This window comes from Alexandromys fortis, unplaced genomic scaffold (assembly GCF_014885135.2).
Source record: "Alexandromys fortis isolate MF-2015 unplaced genomic scaffold, M_Fortis_MF-2015_v1.1 scaffold_253, whole genome shotgun sequence".
Lineage (NCBI taxonomy): Eukaryota > Metazoa > Chordata > Mammalia > Rodentia > Cricetidae > Alexandromys > Alexandromys fortis.
In genome coordinates this window covers 953850-975420 of record NW_026068124.1, presented here as the reverse complement: position 1 = coordinate 975420, position 21571 = coordinate 953850, and positions in this window count along the sequence as shown.

The window sequence follows — 21571 nt, the reverse complement described above, 5'->3', positions numbered from 1 at the left end:
TAAATCAGGAGTCTGGGTATCATGTGTTCAAGTGGGTTCCATAAGTCAGTAGGCCAAGTAGATACAGCAAGATTTGATGAGGAAGAATGTGCTGATGTGGAGGCACAACGGAGAATTGGAGTTTACTCCCATGATCTGAGGAAGCAGCATGGAGTCAGCTAAGCTGTCCAAAAGTGACAGGTAGCAAAGCTGAGGCATCTGAGCTTCCCTGGAACCTAGCAGACATGGTAAGTAGTTAAAACGGTAAAGGACAGGGGGAAAGTAAACTAGATATACCATATGTGCTTTGATCAACATCCTTAGGCATCTGGAAAATGCAAATTAAAACTACTTTGAGATTTCATCTTACACCTGTTAGAGTAGCTAAGATCAACAAAACAAGTAACAGCTCATGCTGGTGAAGATGTGGAGTAAGGTAACACTCATCCATTGCTGGTGAGAGTGCAAACTTGTACAGCCACTATGGAAATCAGGGTGGCAGTTCTTCAGGAAGATGGAAATCAATCTACCTCAAGATCCAGCTATACCATTCTTGGGCATATATCCAAAGGATTCTGTATCCTATCAAAGAGATACTTTTCAACCATATTCATTACTATTCATTCATAATAGACAGAAATTGGAAACAACCTAGATACCCCTCAACAGAAAAATGGATAAAGAAAATATGGTATATTTACACAATGCGGTATTTCTCATCTGTTTGAAAAATAAAATCGTAAAATTCATAAGTAAATGTATGGAATTAAAAAAACATCCTAAATGAGATATCCCAGACCTAGAAAGCCAAATATGGTTTGTTTCTGCTTATATGTGAATATTAGCTGTTAAGTCAATGATAAGCTACAATCTGTTAAAACCACAGAGTTTAAGCATACGGTAAGGGACAAGGGTGACAGAGAGATCTTGTTAGGAAAGGGAAAAGAATAGATAGTTATTGAAGATGAGGTGGGCTAGAACAGAAGGATCAAGTAAGAATGGGAAGGGAAGAGGAGGGCAAGGAAGGGAAGACTGGGAGAAATAGTTAAAATTAATGACCATTTGAGGGCTAGCATTGAAACCTAATACAGTAGAATCTTCCTAAAATATAATACATATGAAGGAGATCTAAATGAAATAACCAAATAATGGGAGAGACAGAGCCCAACTGTACATCTCCTATCACCAAATGAACCCAGTCCCAGGATTGGGTTACATCTAATTGAGTTAAAGGGGTCCCATAAGAATCCCCAAACAACCTGGCCTGTTGCCAAGACTATAGTTTGCTCTCCACAAACTGACAGCAAGGCCTCATCACTGAAGACAACACTTTAACAACTCACTAAAAGTGGGAAAGTCAAGCTGGTACCTGCATGGAGCCTTCACTCCTACGTTCTAGCATATTTGGTGCAGAAGGTACTCTGAATGCTACCGAAAGAGAAACATAAACACCAATCCAGTCATAAACTCTTTGGTCTACAAAGGTGTCCTGCCTGTAAATTATGCTAGGGCAATGATGGCACAAGGCTTGTAGGAGTGGAACCAATCAATATCTGATTTGACTTAAAGCCCACTCCACAAGAAAGAACCCATACTTGACAGTGCTTGGGTGACCAGAGACTAGATAGACAGCTTAGGGCATTAAGGGTAAAACCAAATACTACTGCTGTTCAAAACAGCAATAAAATGACTCCTAATGACATTCTACTATATACATAAACCAGTGTCTTTTGATCAGCCATCATCAGAGAAGCTTCCTCCTGCAGCTGATGGGAACAAATACAGAGACCCACAGACAGACATTATGAGAAGAATAAGAGACCTTGGAAAACTTAGCCCTAAGTGGGATGTCTCCATAAAAATCCCTCCTCTCAGATTTCAGGGAAACCTGATGAAGAGGAGGTAGAAAGAGTGTAAGAGCCAGAGGGAATGGAAAACACCAGGAAAATAAAACCCTTTAAATTAAAAAAGCTCACATGAACTCACAGAGACGGAGGTAGCATGCACAGACCCTGTACTAGTCTGCATCAGGTCCTTTGTATATATATTATGGTTTCCAGTTCAGTGCTTTTATAGGATCCCTGAGTGTGCTAACAAGAGGTCTCTGCTTCTTGTGCCTTCTCTTGGGTTCTTTTTTTTTCTCTCTTTTTTGTTTGTTGTGTTCAATTCTAATGTTTTAGTTTTTGTTTTATCTTACTGTATTTTATTTTATTTTATTATTATCCCTTAGAAGCCTGTTACTGTGTTTTGTTTTGTTTTGTTTTGTTTTGCTTTGTTGGTTTTTCAAGACAGGGTTTCTCTGTTGTTTTGGAGCCTGTCCTGGAACTAGCTCTTGTAGACCAGGCTGGCCTTAAAGTCACAGAGATCCACCTGCCTCTGCCTCCCGAGTGCTGGAATTAAAGGAGTGCGCCATCACCACCTGGCTGTTCTCTAATTAGAGACAGGAAGGAAGTGGTTCTGGATAGGACAAGTGGGGATAAGTAGAGTAAGTGGAAACCATAATCAGAATATATTATTCAGGGGAAAACTTTTTTCAGTAAAAAGGGAGAAAAGAAGACACACATGCTTAAAAATAAGAAAACAAAGAAAAAATTGAACTGATTCTAATAATAAAACCTAAAATGCCATCTTGGTTGACTAATGATGAAAGTATCCTTCTTAACAACACGTTCCCACCAGGCAGTAGTGGCACACACCTTTAATCCCAGATCTCAGGAGGTAGAGGTAAGTAAATCTCTGAGTTTGAGGCCAGCCTGGTCTACAGAGTGAGTTTCAGGATTGCCAAGGCTACACGAAGAAACCTTTCTCAAAAAAAAAAAAAAAAAAAAAAAAAAAAAAAAAAAAAAAAAAAAAAACCTAAAAAAAAAAAAAAAAAAAAAAAAAAAAAAAACAGTTCAAGATTTATCTAAGATCAGTGGTATTTTGTGATTTCTGGCCTCAGAATGAATATTTTGAGTCAATGTTTAGTAGCTGGGAGAATCCTATTTTGATTCCCTGATTCTTAGAGTGGGATGTACTATAGCCTGAAGCAAGTTCTAAGTAGCAAATAGAAGCTCCTAGAATCAACTCAGCCCAACCCAGTCTCCCTTACTAAGCTAATAACCCAAGGCTACCGTCCTGGGGGACCCCAGACTATCCTACTACTGGTGATTACACACAGGCAGAGTTGTGATTCCAATCACGTCTGCTTAGTTTCCTTAGTGGCTCCACAGACCGGAAGACTCACTCACGGGTGGTAACATTCATGACATTCTGGATACAGTAACTTGTCGGAGCTAAACAGTGCAGCCCTTGGGAGCTGGTCTCTGGAAAGTAGCTTAACAAAATCTTTTTCCTACCCGTCCCATTGTTAAAGATAATCAGAAGCAACTTAACTTCTTGTAGCAAAGAGAGAGGTATGCTACCCTTCATACCTCAGCCTACCCTAAACTGGTCTAGAGATACCTTGGGTGACTCAAAACGCTAGAGAACACTGAGTTACTTTATTTCTTAGTAATGTGACAGAATTCTCAAAGACTTCCCACACCAGTGAAGATCTGAAAGAACATGGTTCATGTCGTGATCCAGTTTCTAACGTAAAGAGCAAATGATTGCTCACCATACGTCTGCCTGTCCATCATGTATCTGACCTTCATGCCAGAGTAACCCAAATTGCATGGGCTTTTTTCCTCCTCCTCTCCTCCTCCAGGCAGCTGCTGTGATTTATGGCTTGCCTGCCCTAGGGTCTCTCTGTCCACTTTAAATAGACTTTATTTGGGGGGAGGGGTTAAGTGGTTCCATCTATCAAAAGAAAAAGGGAAAGGCCAGATGAGTGGGTGGTCTCTGCACACATTGGAAGCAAAGTGACAAGGGCCACATGTCAAAATTTGCTTTCACCCTTTGCTCTGGAAACTCCCATGGTGCTGCCAGTTTCAAGTTCAGAATAAGGAAACTTTTGCCAACCATCCAGGCAAGCTCTCCTGCCACCCTTAAGTGTAGCAGACAACACCATTTACATGGTCAGAGATCAGGACAGGCAGGGCCGTCTCTGCAATGCTTGCTCTGCACAGCCACAGTGAAGGAAGGCTTCTGAGCGGAAGACCGTAAGCTGGAAGGAAGCAAGTGGCTGAAATAACATCAGACAATAGCCTGAGAAAAAGGGGCTCGATGTCCCCAGGGAAACATTTGCACAGTGTAATAGGTGTGACTGCTGTTCCATGATATATCTGAGGATCATTTATTTTGTTTTAAAAAAATTGTTTTGGTTTTTTGAGACAGGATCTCACAGGCTAGCCTTAAACTCATGGCAATTCTCCTGCCTCAGCCTCCCAACCTCTAGGATTTTAGGTGTGAGCCACAATGCCCAACTATTTTAATTTATTTACATATTATGGGTTATCATGTAAATTTTTTAATATATGTAAGCATAGTATAATGTTTAAATCAGAATAAACATTTATCTCAAACATAAAACATCTATGATGACAACATTTAAAACTAGTATTTTGGGGGGGGTTGTATTTTGGTTTGGTTTTACTTTTGGTTTTTCAAGACAGGGTTTCACTATGTAGCCTTGGGTGTCCTGGGACTTTACAGACCAGTTTAGTCTCTAACTTAGAGATCTACCTGCTTCTGCCTCTCAGGTGCTGGGATTACCACTGCCCTGTTTAAAACTAATCTTTCTTATTGTTTTTATTGAGCAATATCTTTTTCTCCACTCCCCTCTTTTCCTCCTCCTCACCTTCTATCGTCCCCCATGGTCCCCATGCTCCCACTTTACTCAGGAGATCTTGTCTTTTTCTGCTACCCATGTAGATTAGATCCACATGTGTCTCTCTTGGGGTCTTCTTTGTTGTCTGGGTTCTCTGGAATTGTAAACTGTAGGCTAGTTTTTCTTTGCTTTATGTTTAAAAGCCACTTATAAATGAGTACATGTGATGTTTGTCTTTCTGGGTCTGGGTCACAGCACTCAATATGATGTAACACTAACATCTTTAAAAGCATTTCCTACTCTAAAACAGCTACTGTTCCCTGGAAGACGGACTTCTTTGTAGGAGCAGGACTTGGATGTCTAGAGCAGGCTTCTGAGAATCTTTTTCCTTTAATATTTATTTGTTTGTGTGTTTTATGTATATGTGTGCATACGAGTATACACATGCCTGAGAAGAGGCCAGAAGAGGGTGTCAGATGGATCCCCTGAAATTGGAGCTACAAACAGTTGTGAGCCAGCTTGTGAATGCTGGGAATCAAACCTAGGTCCTCTGGAAGAGCAGTCAGTTCTCTTAACCGCTGAGCCATCTTTCCAGGCCCCTGTGACTCCTTTTTATTGGTCCCCAAATTGCACTGAGAAGCCAGAGAAAGGGAAGGGACAGATGCCCTACCTCTGGGTATGGCCAGGTTGAAAATAAGTGGCACCACCACGTACCCATCTTCCTGATATTTGTAAACAGATGGGAACACCCATGTATGTCCCCCACCCGCTATGTACTGAACCCTATTCCACATGAGATGGTCTTTTAACGTGGGGTTTTTAGAGGCAGTTCAGCCCTGAGGGTGATTCCCTCATGGTGAGATTAGTAACCTCTTCAGAAGAGAGACCTGGTACCCATTCCTGTCATCCCAACCCTGATAAGCAGAAACAGGAGGATCACTTATAAATTTACTGTCAACCTGGGCTAAGTAGGGAGTTTCAGGCCAGTGTGGGCTTCATAGTGACACCTTGTCTCAAAAAAACAAAAGCAGACAGATCTGGCTTCTCCTGTCTCCCTCTCCATCATGGGAGGGAACACAGAGAAGACTGGTGTCTTTAGACCAGGAAGACAGCCTTCTCCAGGAACACTGGATTAGCCAGTGCCTGGATCTTGGTCTTTGAACCTCCGGAACTGGAGACATAAACATTTGTCATTTAAACCATTAGTCTCCAGTGTATCAGTGATAACTATGGGCGGCTCTAGCTAATAGACAGCAGATTATGAGTGTGCTTTCTTGGAAATTTTTTTGTTTTTTTTCTTGTTTATAAAGTAAGTATATGCTTATTAATTTTTTAATTGTTTAAGAATTTCAGACAAGCATGCAATGCATTTGGTCATATCCCTCCTCTCCTGGATATGCNCCCCCTTCTTTCTTCTTCTTCTTCTTCTTCTTCTTCTTCTTCTTCTTCTTCTTCTTCTTCTTCTTCTTCTTCTTCTTCTTCTCCTCCTCCTCCTCCTCCTCCTCTTCCTCCTCCTCCTCCTTCTTCTTCTTCTTCTTCCCACTGGTTCCAACTTGTATTACTCATATACCTATGAATGTAGGGCCACACACTGGAACATGGTTGACCTATCAGAGACCATTAAATAAAATTTACTATCCCTGTTGCAGAAGCCACAAACTGTCAGTAGCTTCTCAGACAAAGGTAGGGGCTTATCGGTTCTTACCCCCTCCATGCTGGAGTATTGACCAGCTGGGTTTAGGGCAGGTCTTGCACAGGCAGCTACAACTGCTCTGAGTTCAGCACTGCAGCAGTCCTGTCGTGCCCAAAAGGCATCGGCTCAGTCTTTTACCACCTACGATCTTTCTGCCTCCTCTTCCACAATGGTCTCTAAGCCTCAGGAGCAGAAAGGGTGAGCTAGAGGTCTCATTTGTGACTGAGCGCTCCAAAGACTCTATTCTCTACATTTTGAACAGTTGTGAGTTTTTGCACTAATGCTTATTCATTGCACAAAGAACCTGCAGTAATCATTCTATTGATACAGAGATGCAAATGTAGATGGTAGTTTGATACTATGACCACTCAGCAAAATAATAGTTTTGCCACAGGATACCAGCCCTGGACTCCTTGGCAGATATACAGTACCAGGCACACATTTCCCCCTGAAGTGTAAGGCCTTAAATCCAATCACAAATCAGCTGGTTAGCCCCATATCATGCACACCACTATTGCGTCCCAGAGCATCTTGCCATGGTTGTCATTATAATTCACAACTGGGTAAGACTACTGCACTCCATCCAATAGCCTACAAAGCTGCTTCAGGGGGAAGTTTCCTGGTCAGTATCGACTTGATTTCTCATTGTCCTGGGTTGTGGACAATTTGTACACTGTGCGGAGATATATTGCTGTGATTGGTTTAATAAAGATCTGAAAGGCCAATAGCTAGTCAGGAGGTATAGGTGGGACTTCCAGGCAGAGAGAGGAAGAAGGAGAAGATAATCAAGGGGCAGAGGGGATGTCAATGAGACATGGCGGGAATCGGACATACAGAATAAAAGAAAGGTAAAAAGCCGCAAGGCAAAATGTAGGTTGATATAAATGTGTCGGTTTAAGTTATAAGAGCTAGTGGGACAAGTTAAGGCCTAGCTTTCATAATTAAGAAGTCTCCATGTCATTATTTGTAATCTGGCCACTGACAACAAAGCTTCCTACAGCCCTCGGGTCATGTTTTATGGTGTCTTCAGCAGCAAGCTCTTTCCACTGGCTCAGGTGAGCAACCAAAAGCAATAACAATATCCTGTAATATTTGGGGGGAGGGGCTGGTTCTCCAGGATACCCCTGACCAACAACTAGAGGGAGGCTGATCCACACATGGCACTGGCCTTTTTCTTTGGCATCCTATGACTTGACACACAGTTTGAAGTCCTTGGGCACTATGGCTTCAGCCATCCTCTCCGTCTCTCCAAGAAACACATTAACAGTGATTCTCTGACCAGCTGAGCCTGTGGTGGCTGAGAAGCAAGGAGCACAGTAAAACTTCGGAACAGTTAGCAGCTTTTGGAGAAGGAAATCAAGAAGGAGTGTGGAGGCCCAGGCAGCAAGAGCATAACGTTTGCACCATTTCCCAAAGGAGGGAGAGCAGGGAACCGTGTTCCCATCCCCTCCTTGCAGAGTTGCATGGACAGAAAAGAGTGCAGCGAGCAAGCAGAAGCCGGCTGCAGCAGGGGCATCAACAGTCAGGCAGTCCCCGGAGCCAAGGTGGCCGAGGCGCCCACAGGCGAGTGCACGCCCTTCTGGGACTGGGGAGCTCTAGGCAGCATAATGATTTGTTGCTCCCTAACCACAGAGTTGTCAGTGGTGGCAGCAGTGGTGTTATTGTTGTGGTTTAGCGCTTGGCAGCCTCCAGGCGCTGTGCTCGCTGTGCTTGCTGGCTCTCATCAGCGGTTCTCAGCAGCTCTCTGCCAACCCCTGGGCACAGCCTCCCCAGCACCTAAGTCCCAGGCAGGCTGGCCTCCTCCTCTTCCTCCTCCTCCTCTCCCTCCTCCTACGCACCCTCCTCCAGGACCCAGGCAGTGCACAGCTAGAGAGGGGGCAGACGGGATGCTGAGGTACTAATTGTATTAATGAAAATGGCAAACACACATCCTTTCCATCTGGCAGCACAAAAGAGAGGCTGTTGGGGATGCAATTACCCACTACAGGAGAGAGTAAAGTATTTGTCAGGTTTAGCAATAAAATTAATATCCCCCAATTACTAGAGCCTCGCTAATGAGATGAATACAAATTGCCTTCCTTAGTTGCAAGAAGAACCTGTCACATAAAATCCAAAGTGCCATGTTTTGTTCGTTTTGTTTTTTTCTAAACCTGAGAATCTCTGCCACCAAGACAGGCATTTTGTATGCCTGACAATTCAGAATAGAGAAGCTAGAGATTACGGTCCGGTGGCTGCTGGAGTCCCCTGCCATCGCAAATGAGGGTGTTGGAGTGGGTGTCTTCTGTGTCAAAGGGCCCACAGCTAGCCCGCACCCACAAGACAAGATTGCTGAAGAGTCCAGCACATTGACCCACTTAGCCACTCTTGCCACTCTATCTTGCGGGTCTCCTGCAGACAGTGGTATAGTATCCCACTTTCCATCAGATAATGCAATTTCCGACATATTTTTCCTTTGTGAAATTTGTATATAGCAAAAGCTGGGTTTGCTTTGAGCAGAGCATATGCTTCGTATTTATTGGAATAAGTTTCCTAGTTCCTTAGCATTCTGTTCACTGATATTCCGTATGTTAAAAATATCTCTGCTTTTCCCCTGATACTCAGTAGTAGGCAGCCACAGTTTGCCTCTATAGTTTTTCTGGGCAGAAACCAGAACATGTTCTCTACAGCCTGAGGGAGTTTGCTATACCTTGGCAGAGCCTGACCTGATTTCCCACCCATGAAGAGAAATATGATTTTCTTGCCTTCCACCAGTTTCATAGATAATGATGTCAGGCAGCTTTATTCCTGGGAGCTGGGACCTTTATTTATTTCAGAAAGGAAAAGTCAGACACTTTGTTTCTCACTATGGAAGTCTGGGACTATAATCCCTGGTGCCTGAGTCAAATGTGTTTGTGCAGGAGGTAAGGAGAAAGGAATCTAAACTTCGTTGCTTCTGAGACTCCAGGAGATGTGATGAGCTCAGCAGGTGTACTTTTCCCAGGAGGTGTGGGTTGGAATTCTCTGGGGGCCTCACTACCTGAGCCCATTGGTAGGTTGTCTCTGGGATTTCCCAGAAGTCCAATGCAATGCCCCTTTAGACACAGGAGCCACCATCTTGACAATGGGACATTGATTTTTACAACTCCAGCAACAAGGAACCAGCGAACAAGCCAGTACTGCTCACAGGAATAGAAACTGGAGTTCAAATGGCAGTATCAAAATCCAAACTCACAGTTCTGTGTACGAGAGAGAGAAAGTCAGGCAGAGACTGAGGTGGAGGGGGTGTGCAGTCTTAACTAAGAGAAAAGAACAAATTCCTTGGAAGAGAATTCAGCGAAATGTGTCTTCATCTGTGCTGCTGGAACACACACACACACACACACACACACACACACACGTATGCACGCACACATGCACGCGCACTCCTACCTCTTCAAAATCTACTTATAAAAATCCCTATGACTCTGTTGTCTTGATCGAGTAAAGGCACTGTCCAGAGTAGGGCTAGCTCTTGATAGGCTGTCTTCCCAGCCTCAGTGAGAACCCTGGAGCATACCAAACATCTACTCACTGCTTTATATATCCTTTTGTCAATTGACTACCCACAATTTGATGTATCCTTTGGCATGTAAACAACTTCAGCAAATGTCTATTGTATGTGTGCTGTGCTGGGGATACAATGATGAAAAACAAAGCAGAGAAATGGCATGCCCAGACCAACCCATCAAAGCTGATTCTGCCAATTACGAAAGCAAAGCCTTTTTTTTTTTATGTGATAAAGAATTGAAACCACAGCTCCATCTTGGGCTACCTGGAAAATAGCATTCTCTGCCTTGGCAACAGCAGTTGAATCTCCACCTGGTCTCTGAGCAACTGCTACCACAAGTAAGAAGTGTAGAAAGCAATATTTATTGAGTGCCTATTGTATGTCTGGCTATACCAGTTCTTCACATAGATCTCTGAAACAGACTCGTTGCTCTCATTTTACAGTTGAAGAAGCCAACCCTCAGGAGCTAGGGAAGTGTAGACTAAGATCACGAATTCGACAACTTCAAATTTGAGTCGGGCTACAGACACTAAAGTCCATGTTCCTTCTAGTCATCAGCTGACCACCTCCGTTTGGGGCTTTGGCCAGGAAGGATGAGACAGCATAGGAAAAGAAGAACTAAAGACACTCTCAGGTGTTGTGGGGATGTCCATTGGGAAGTGAAGCATGCAGATAGGCACCGAGAGATGGCACGGGGGCCAGTGGCTCCGAAATCAAGCTCTGGATGCAATAGTGTTCCTGATGCATTTGTTTTATCCACCCCTGGAACCCGTAGGCGCAACCGTGTCCCCAGAGTCTCCAGTATCCAGCTGGAACTAAACCCCGTTCTCCCTGGTGTGTTCTAGGTGAGATGCTGTAGGAGGGCTGTAGCAGCAAGCCAGGGTGTGAGTAATGAAGGAACTGCTTATGTAAGAGAGAGCCACACCATCTAGGGTATGTGGACCTCTCTGGGAACCAGAGCCAGAATCTTTTCCAAGTTTCTGTCTCACGTTCACGCACATTTGGGTCAATCCTCTAGAGCAAGCCATTGTCACCTTCTCTAGTTTTCTGAACACAGAAGTGTTCTTCCTTCTCTTTCTCCAGGAGAGACGCCCCCAAGGCAGGCCAAGAACCCAGCGGTGCTCCTGCTGAGCCTCCCAGCTAAGGCCTCTTTCACTTTCACTTTCTCGCTTTTACATGGTGCCTCTCTGGGCTCCTGCCCAACCCTAGTTTGTCGCTCAAGCGTCTTCAGCCTTTTTGGAAGCGCCTAAAATGACTGGTTTTTCCCCCCAGGGGCCCAGCAAGGTTATCATGGCTTCTAATTATCAAGCTGTGCGCAGAGGAGGGTTGTCAGCAGCTTCTACTTAAGATGAAATGTCTCAGCCTGGAACCCTGTTTTCCAATTCCTCCTCCGCTACTAATTACTTCTGTGTCCTGGGAAATTCACTTACCTCTCTTGACCTCAGTTTCTTCCTTCATAGCAGGGGGTTAAACCAGATGTCTTAGAGAGTCTTCACAGTTTCCTGATGCTGATCCCTTTACTTAGGAACCTGAACTACCTTGCATCTTCCTTCGTTCCGAAACTTTAGAAATGACAAAGCTCCGTGGGTTGGTTGCAATGGACCACATAAGCATGCTCGCAAACCCAAGGCCCTTCCCAGCAACCATCTAGCCTCTCACTGAGTTAGCCCTCTTCCAGTAAGTTCTCTGAGAGATTGGGCTCCAGCTACCCCACTAGGGAGGGGTTCCTCTCTGACCCCTGTTCTTTAGCCTGCACCTCCTCTCCACACTTGGTCCTCTGCCAATCCAGCCTATAAAAGGTGCCTTTGGCCCAGCAGGTGGCTGCCTACGAATCAGTCCCTCCCAGAAATTGGAGGAGGCCAGCTGGAAGAGGAGACTTGCTCCTCACCCGAATCACCCGCATCTCAGCCACAGGACAGTTTTGCTCTGCTCCGCACGCCCTGCGTGGGCTGGCTCCTGTTGCTAGGAGAACCTGACCATTTACATTTCCTGCTGTTTTTATTTTAGATGAGCAGCCACACTGCTGCAAGAACACGGGGTATTTTAAGAGAGACAGAAAAAGAAAGGGTGAGGGGAGAACCCAAGGCGAGCCCTCTTTCTCAAGCCCCCCCCCCAAATACATGGACCAAAGTGATAACCATGCCAGACTCCAACACAGTCAGCTCCTTGTCTCCTCTTCCCCCATCCCAGAGCAGTTCTGACACCTTCACCAGCACCTTCCAGTCACATGGGAACATGACCGCACAGTTTTCTTCCAGGAAAGGCAGAGGTCAAACCTCGAAACAACCTAACACACACAGCACTGGTTTCCTCTTGTTAGAAATACAGAAACACTTTGAGATCCCAAACACCTGGTGTCCAGACGCACTCCGGCTTTCTCCTTTCCTCTGGTTCATTCTCTCCCAGGTTTCTCAGATACATGTGGGATTTTTCCTGCGAGTCATCACAGAAAGCCGAGTTACCTTCTCGTCTAAATTCCCAGGCCCTTATACCACTGCCTTTTCATGAGTCCAACAGTTGAGTCTTCTATCTCTGTGCTTCTAGAAGCTGATGTCTAAGTCATTTTAATGCTAGCTCCTTTCTTGCTTTTGTAATAATAGGTGCTCCTTAAAAATAACCTTTAAACTTCAATGTGATAGTTTTTGTTTTATCATATATATATATAATATCATATATAAACCATATATATATGGTTTTTTCAAGACTGGGTTTCTCTGTGGAACAACCCTGGCTTTCCTGGGACTCTCTTTGTAGACCATGCTAGCCTCAAACTCACAGAGATCCACCTGCATCTGCCTTCCAAGTGCTGGGGTTAAAGGCGTTCACCTCCACTGCAGCCATCTTATTATTTTTTATTATGTTATATTTTAATATTATTTCTTAGAAGACTGTTGTTTCCTAATGAGAAACAGAAATGGAGTAGACAGGATGGGCAGGGAGAAGGGGAAGAACTGGGAAGTGTAGAAGGAGGGGAACTGCAATCAGATGTTATGTTAGAAAAGAACCTACTACTTTCAATAAAACTAAAGTGGTGGTGGTTCGCTCCTTTAATACCAACACTCAGGAGGCAGAGGCCAGAGGACCTCTGACTCCAAGGCCAGCCTGGTCTACAGGGTGAGTTGTAGGCCAGCCAAGGCTACACAGAGATACCCTCTCTAAAATAATAATAATAAATAAATTAGAAAACTTTACCCCACCAGGCACATACTGATCCCCACAAAGAAGTATATGCCATGAAACCTCCTCTACCACCAGAGAGCTCTATCCTTGGGGAGGAAGAGACTTCACACATGATGAACATGGTAATGAAGACATGAGACCATCAGGGAGTTGCGAGAAGGTTCCTAGGACAGGCTTGGGGTGAAGAGAATGGGAGAGAGTAACTAAGGCCGGCTTCTTAGAGCAGACCCTTGGAGAAGGATTGAGAGTCTGCTAGACGTGTCCGCTGAAGTCAGACAAATCAGCTTGTGCCAAGGTGCAAAAACCTAAGAGAAATAACACCTCCTCCCTGTGATCCTAACCACACAGACTTTCAATTCACCCTCCTACGTCTTTCCCAATTGTAGCTTTCTCAAGGAGGGAGAAATGGCTTCTCTTCTTTTGTCCATCTGTTCCAGATGTAGGGAGCAACGTGCTGTTAGGATGATGATAACTATCAGGGACCAATCTGTCATTCCTAGATACACACCGCAAAGCCCCCTGCCGAGCTGTGCTCCTTGGTGAAACAAGAGCCATTATTATTTGGCAGTTTCTTATTCTTATCGATATCATCGCCATTATTATTTGGCAGTTTCGTACATGTATAATGTGTTCCACTCACTTCCAAGCTCCCCGTTATATTCTTCCATCCCTCTCCCACTCCCACTGAGCCCCTTCCTCTTCCCAACAAGTCCTTCTATCCCTGTGGCCTTTCGTTGTTCTTTTTCATGTGTGACCCACTGAGATTAATTAGAGTGCGAATGAGGGGTTATTTACTAAATATGGGTAATTTACTAATTGCTGCACCAAGGCAGAAAATGACTCCTCATCCCACAGCATCCGATAAGGGCTTTTAGCTGGAGGTTGGGCCCCGTGAGTCCCTCTCCTGTCCATGATGGGAGGTTGACTGTTTCCATCTTGTACAGATCTTGCACAGGCCACAGGTGCTGTGGGCTCATAAGCACAGCGGCCATGTCGTGGCCAGAGGACAGTGTTTGCGCAGCGCCCCTCTGCACCCTCTTCCATTCTTTCCATCCCCTTAGGATGTCCCCCAAGGCTTGGGATTTGGGGTTATATAGATGTCCTGTTTAGGACAGCGCTCTCAACAGTCACTAAGTCTCGGGACCCCTAACAGTTATGACTCTCTACAGTGACCATTGTTGACTTCAATCAGAAGCTACTCTGGCCAAAGCAGACAGCAGCACTCATCTATAGGTACAAATGAAAACAGTTGGGAAGTGACTTGACATCGTGTTCATTTAGCAAAGCCACAATCCTAGGTGGCCCGCTAGGACCTATGACCTCCTCAGCCCTGGACTTTGGAACAGATTTAATGTAGTAGGTATGAGTTCCCTTCTAGGGAGGAGGCCTCAGATCTAATTTAAGAAAGCAGTCGATTATATCCCATAGCAGACAGACCACTGTTGCATCAGGGGGCATATCTGGCCTGGCCGGTTGATGATGTAGTTTCCAAGGTTCATAGCTGAGTAAAACAAGCATCTCCTTTGTAAGCCTCCTGCTCAAAGACTAGCTCTGCCAGCCTCAGTTAGGACAACCAGCTTCAGAAGCCCAGTTGTGAGCTTAGGAGAAGCCAAAGCACCCATTTCAAGGCCAGTTTTGTTGTTGTTGTTTTGTCTTGCTGTTGTTGTTGTTTTGGGAGGTATACGAGACAGGTTTTCTCTGTGTAACCTTCCTAACGGTCCTGGAAGTAGCTCTGTAGACCAGGCTGGCCTCTAACTCTAACTCACAGAGATCCACCTGCCTCTGCCTCCGGAGTGCTGGGTTTAAAGGCGTGCACCACCACCGACTGACGCTTCCACTAGTTTTATCCGGGATTTGGACTTGGAATCTTCCTAACACTTCTCTCCCTAGTATCGATATTCTTATCTTTTCTGAGGCAGAGAATAACAGAAACTCCTGGTCGTCTACCATTTGCTCTTCTTTGCTCATTATTAACAAAAACACTGGTTTTGAGGGGAGCTACGTGTAGTCAGCTAGAAGATTATATTCTCCAGTCTCTCTTGCGGGTTTCTGTTACTTCCACCAGTAAGTTAGAAGCACATTTCTAGGGAAACTCATTAACCCATTTACCTGATTCTCTGACCCATCTCTACTTCCTCTTCCTGCCTAGAATACATTCATTCCACTAAGAGCTGTAGCAGTCATCTGAAGCATGGCATGCCTCTACTGATACATATCACGTGACGACAGTGGTACTGTAAATCTACCAGTCCTGCTAGAAACCCACCACTCTGTCTCCAGATACCTGTGCTCACTCGAGCAGCTTTGCAAGCTGTTCCGGGAGTCTGATAAACCATCACATGCATGAAGGTCAGGCTCAGCGCCTCGCCTTACTCCAGAGCACACAGGTTACAGGAATGAGCTCTGGACTCGTCACAGGACTCACCTGGGCACACTGGCAGATGTGTTAACTATCGACTATTTGCATAATTTGTTACATTCCCACTGCTTTGTTAATTATTCTGCTGCTTCTGTGGGGTTTTCTATACTGGGTATTAACCTGGGGCTTCTTGCATGCTAAACAAGTCCTTTACCACTGAGCAATATCCACCATCCTTTTTTGACTTTTTATTTTGATACAGAATCTCACAAAGCTAACCAAGGTAGCTTGAACCTATATAATCCCCCTGCCCAAGTAGTTGGATTATGGGCCTGAGGTATCAAGCCTGGGTGTATGCTAGAATTTTTTTTAATGCATTGTATAAAGAAAAAAAAATAAAGAACCATGTTTTATAGGCATGAAAGGAGCCACTACTTCCCTGACCTCTCAGATCCCTGTTGTTAGAAAGAGAGAGCCCAGAGCCACACTGGAACCATGTACTCTGTCATCAGCAAAGCCCCGGCCTTCCTTTCAAACCATCCCTGTCTCGTGACCATTTTAGCAGTTACAAGGACCCCCACCCTCACCGCCGTCTCCTGCTTCCCTTCCTTCTCTAGCTCTTCTCTCTGGGCTGCCAGTCCCACCCCAGAGTTACTTTATACCTGTGAGGAAATTAGCATTTATGTTGGGACAGAAAGTGACACTGTTCAGTTCTCACTGTCATTCTGCTCTTAATTAATATTTAACCTCGGAGAGATTGTGTAGCAGACGGAAGTGGCTGATGGGAGAACAAAGCCCTTGCTGGCTCTCCTTGTCAACACTGCCTCCTCCACTTCCAGCTCCTCTTCTTGCATAGAAGGGTTCTGAAGGACCCAGAGGCCCAGGAGAAAATGACAAGGAGTACCAGGAGCACCCTGAGGACCCTCAACTGTACTTTTGATGGATTACTCCCCCAGATCTCGCAGAGTGCCAATCCTTCTACCACTAAGTGAGAACAGCTGGTACCCAGAACCTGTCTTCAATGCCCAGAGCTAGACCAGGGCCTGGCACACCAGTAAGGATGAAGAGATAGGCAGGGGGGAAGAAAAGCAATGCAAATGTGCCCCTCAACAGATTATATTTAATGCACTATTTTTAGTTGCCTTCAATCCCTCGGGGCTGTCAGGGCGGTTGCAGCCCCACTCCCCCGGGAGAGGAAATGACAGGCATTATTACCCAGCCCAGGAACACTGGTGCAGTGAGTGCGTGGTGGGTGGGGGAGGTGCTGCCTTGCCAGCTCCAAAATTTGGGAACTTAAACTTCCAACGGGGAAATCGAGGACACGGAGAGGCAGCCACAGGACCACCTCCTCCGTTTGCAACCAGCCAGCCAGATCAGCCCTGCGCACTTGTCCACTGGGCCCAGACCAGGAGTGTGGGAGTCTCTTCAGTCCTCAAGTTGTCTCAAAAAGTAGGTTATACAACATCCTTCACTGCCAAGTTCTTCCTGCTCTCTAATCTTAGCCCTGCCTCCGGTCTAAGCCCAGTTCCCTTTGCTCTGCATGCAGAGGCAATGGAGGACAGCTGGCCATCATCCCCCAGCCAGAGCCCTTCTTTGTCTTGAAGAAAATGATTCAGTTTCCTCTCAGCCTTCTCTTCCCCAATCTGAGTCATCCGAAATCTTTAACCTTTCCACGTGTCATTTTTTTTTCCAGCTTTTCTCCTTGTTGCTCCTCTAACCCTGCCTCTAATATGTCCCTACATTCCTCCTGGGAACCCGAAAAGACCCTAGACTTCCCCCAGGGAGCACCAGAGCTTACTTGGAGAAACTTATTAGAGGTCGTCCTGGAGAGCTTCGCTAATTGCCATGGTTATCCCGTCTCTCCACAAGATCAGAGGCCCTACATCGGCTGCACCTCCACCCTCACTCCTGCAGCCTCCCTCACCTCCTCTGCACCCAGCTGAGTGCAAGGCTTGTAACATGTGGCACATAAATTTTCATGATGTCTGATTTGCAATGAGGTGCACACACGAAATCTTTGGCAAAGAGTTTATAATTTACCGATAAATTATACAGATACTTTTGAGTTCCAGTTTTTATTATTGCAGTACGCACTAGACAGACCTTTGGAGAATGCTTATTTTTTTAACTACAGAATTGTAAACTATATAAACCATAGCAGTGTATGACATTCATTCGATAAATATTTATTGAACTCCTACCATATGTCAGGCACTATGCTAAATGCTGGGGTGTCAAAATGAAAGGCCAAATTCTGCTTCTGCAGGCACTGACAGCCGCCATGGGGAAGAAAAGAAGGTACAATGAGCACACAGTGTTACAAATGAAGAGCCAGGGGACACTGGGAACCAAAGGAATGGCCGTAGCTGTGTCCTAATCATTTCACCTTGCTAGAAATTGATGGAAATGGTTTTAATTGGCCATCCTTTCCTGGGTGGCCTGCCATCTCCGTGACCCCACGTCACCCTGGAGTTTCTGTCAGTGTGATGGGTGCTGTAATTTGGATGCTGAATGCTCTCCAAAGTCTATGCGCATTAAAGGTTTGATCTCCAGCAGGGGCATATCTGAGAGGTCAGGAGTTTCTTCCTGGTGAGAGGAAGCTAGGTCTCGGGAAGCACCCTTCTGGAGGGATTATTGGGAACCTGACCCTTTCCTCTCTCTGAAATAAATAGGCTCTTCCACCACACAACTCACACCACAGTGTACTGCCTCACCACAGACCCAAGACAACAGGGCCAAGCAAACATGGATTGAAACCTCTGAAGCTGTGAGCTGCTGAAAACCGTTCCTCCTTACAACTGACTGTCTCAAGCACTTCATCATAGTGATGGAAAGCCGACTAACATGATGGGCAAATGTCCAAGGAGTGCTTAGAGTTCTTCACAAGATACGTGGATACACAGAAACATAATCTCTTTTCTTTTCAAGGTTTAGAATGGCAGCATCTATCTTATAGCATACCTACCTGAGGGCATAGCCAGCAGAAAGTCTCTGAGGGAACCCTTGCTGAATGATAGGGAGAAAAATAAAAGACCCATTTACCCATTCTGCTAGCCAGCTTTCCATTATTATGACAACAGCTGGAACAGTCGATTGTAAAGAAGAAAGTTTTCTGGCTCACAGTTTCAGAGGCTCCAGTTCATACTTGCTTGATCCTGTTGCTTTAGGCTACTGGTGATGCCACACTTCATGTAGAAGTGTGTGGCAAAAGGGCTCAGTTTACCTCACGGCAACTGGACTGCCCACAAAACCCTGGGCCCCACCAGTGAATCAATGCTTATGCTAAGGTAAGTTGGATTTGTATCCCTTCTACCCAAAAGAGTCTTGATGAATACAGCATGGGTGCACTTGGTATCAAACAGATGGAATCTAATAAATGCTCATAATAAGGCAGGCGGAGCTCTGTGAGTTCGAAGCCAGCCTGGTCTACAAAGTGACCAGGACAGCTAGAGCTGTTACGCAGAGAAACGCTGTCATGAAAACCCAAAATTAATTAATTAAAAACTGACTAATTAACTAATTACTTAAAAATAATAATTTAAAAATAAATGCTCATAATAAATATTTGGCCCAGAAAGTGCTCCCAGAAATCATTTGAGACTTTCCACACTCACAGATTCTATGCTTTAACTTAAGATAAACTCAGAAGGGCTGGGCGGTGGTGGTGCACACCTTTAATCCCAGCACTCGGGAGGCAGAGGCAGGCGGATCTCTGTGAGTTCGAGGCCAGCCTGCTCTACAAGAGCTAGTTCCAGGACAGGAACCAAAAAAGCTACGGAGAAACCCTGTCTCGAAAAATCAAAAAAAAAAAAAAAAAAAAAAAAACCTCAGAAGCCCATGTGCACATGCATACATACAGGGTGCATGCTGGCTTATAATAACAATAATGATGGTGACAACAATAATAATGAACAATAAAGAAGCAAAAAAGACCACCACCACCTCTTTCCCAGTATCCCAGAGGTCTCAGATCACCAGTACAAGTCAGTCCTACCTAGTAGTTAAAGGTCCATTTCAAAGGAAACAAGCCCACATTTGCTGAAAAATATGTAGCGAGTCTTTATCATTGGGGAGTTTAATTGCCCCTTGCGAATACTGGGATAGTGAGATCGGTAGCTGTGTATGGGTTATCAACTACTCTCATTGCCTGAGGAACTGCAAAGGGGAGATAAACGAACATCCCTCCCTCTTTCTCCCTTTCATAGGTCTCCTTCCAGAGCTAACCTGAAAAAGGCTTTGTTTTTGTTTAAAGAAGTAGCCGACCAACCTGTTATCTGGCTAGAGAGAAAGCGTTCAAAGTCACTTATAGTTCTCATCTTTCTCTTAATGGCCACCTCCTTAATTAAGAGTAATTCTAATTATAGCAAGTTTGTGCCCCAGACACAGAACATCTGGAAGAAGCTATAGACGCTACAGGAATAATGAGACACTAGGAGGCGAGGCTTTTGAGGGCATCTGCAGAAACTGAATGGTCACCCCAAATTCTATAACGGGTCCTTCAACAAAGCAAAACTAAACTTGAACAACCAATTAGGAGAGCAAGGCTGCATGAGGTTGCATAAACGGAATTGCTAGTTGTTCCTGGAATTTTCTGAGACTGTCATCAAAGAATCCCTAGAAGTAACCTGCAAAACAATCAGTGCATTGTCATGATCTGACACCCTCTTAGCCATTGCAGTATCAGGGCTACACTCTTGCCTTCTACCTAGTGGAACGGGATGTTTTGCGTCCTTTTTAAGGACCAAACTTGGCATTCTTTCTCTTTTGAAGAGCATATACTGTATAAGACTGTGTAAACCCAGTCATACAAAGACTAAAGTGAAATTTCTTGATGCCCAAGGGTCAGAAGGAAACATGGTTTTGCCTAGTATGTCTTCTCTCTGTGCAGCAGGAACATTCCCACTAACAATCCAATCCAGAAACAAGTCATGTTCAGCTCTCCTCCCACTCACCCCACTCCAACACACAACCCAGTGAAGGCAAAGCAGAAATAACACAAATACATCAACCCAAACAATATGAGCGCATACTCTTCAATGTTCCGCATGAACTGCTGAATAACAAAAGCGTAAGTTTTAACAATCTCTTATTTTTCAGGGCTCTAGCCTGACCAAAACTCACACAAAATAGAGATCAAGAAAACAAATTCAATCCCCAGGGTTGTGTAGGAAGGGTGTGTTATCTAGATAAAAGTATTCTTATTTTTACATATGGAAATACATTGGCCCAAATAACCAAATTCCTACCCTGATACCATCCCAAGGCTGTATAAAATGCCTTTCATCCTGAGTAGTGCCCATAAGGAAGCTACGGTGACTGAGTTCTAATTGTTCGCCTCTGTCATGACCATATTACACAGCAGCTGATGCAAACAATTCTGTTAATATATCCTTCCTCCTGCAGATCAAGGGTAAGAGATGTTTCTATACTGACAGGTTCACTGTGAGAAGCACCTGTGATATTTCAGCAGATGATTTCTGTAGGTTTAAAGCCATTGTTGGCAGGTGCTAGACCCTTAACACCTTAGAGTCAGTAGTCACACCTTAGCCTTTGCACCCAACAGGATACTGGCTTGTCCTAGTAGGCAGAAGCCATTGTAAGGCTTAACTTGACCCAAACTAGAGCCCCCTGAGTATAGGAACCCTCAGCTAAGTAGGGAATTGCCTCTCTCATATTGGCCTGTTGGGCATGTCTCTGGGAAATTTTCTTGATTAATTATTGATGTGGGAGGGCAAAGTCCACTGTGGGTAGAGCCACCCTCAGGCAGGTAGTCCTGAGTTCTTCTATAAGAAAGCAGTCTGGCTCATCAAAATTCCAGCATACTTCTTCAAAGACCTCAAAAGAATGGTATTCAACTTCATTTGGAAAAGCAAAAGACCCAGGATAGCCAAAACAATTCTGTGCAATAAAAGAACTTCTGGAGGCATCACAATCCCTAACTTCAAAATCTACTACAGAGCTACAATACTGAAACAGCCTGGTATTGGCATAAGAACAGACAGAAGAACCAATGGAACTGAATACAAGACCTGATCTTTGATAAAGAAGCAAAAACTATCAAATGGAAAAAAGAAAGCATATTTAACAAGTGGTGCTGGCATAACTGGATATCAACATATAGAAAAATTAAAAAAAACATATCTA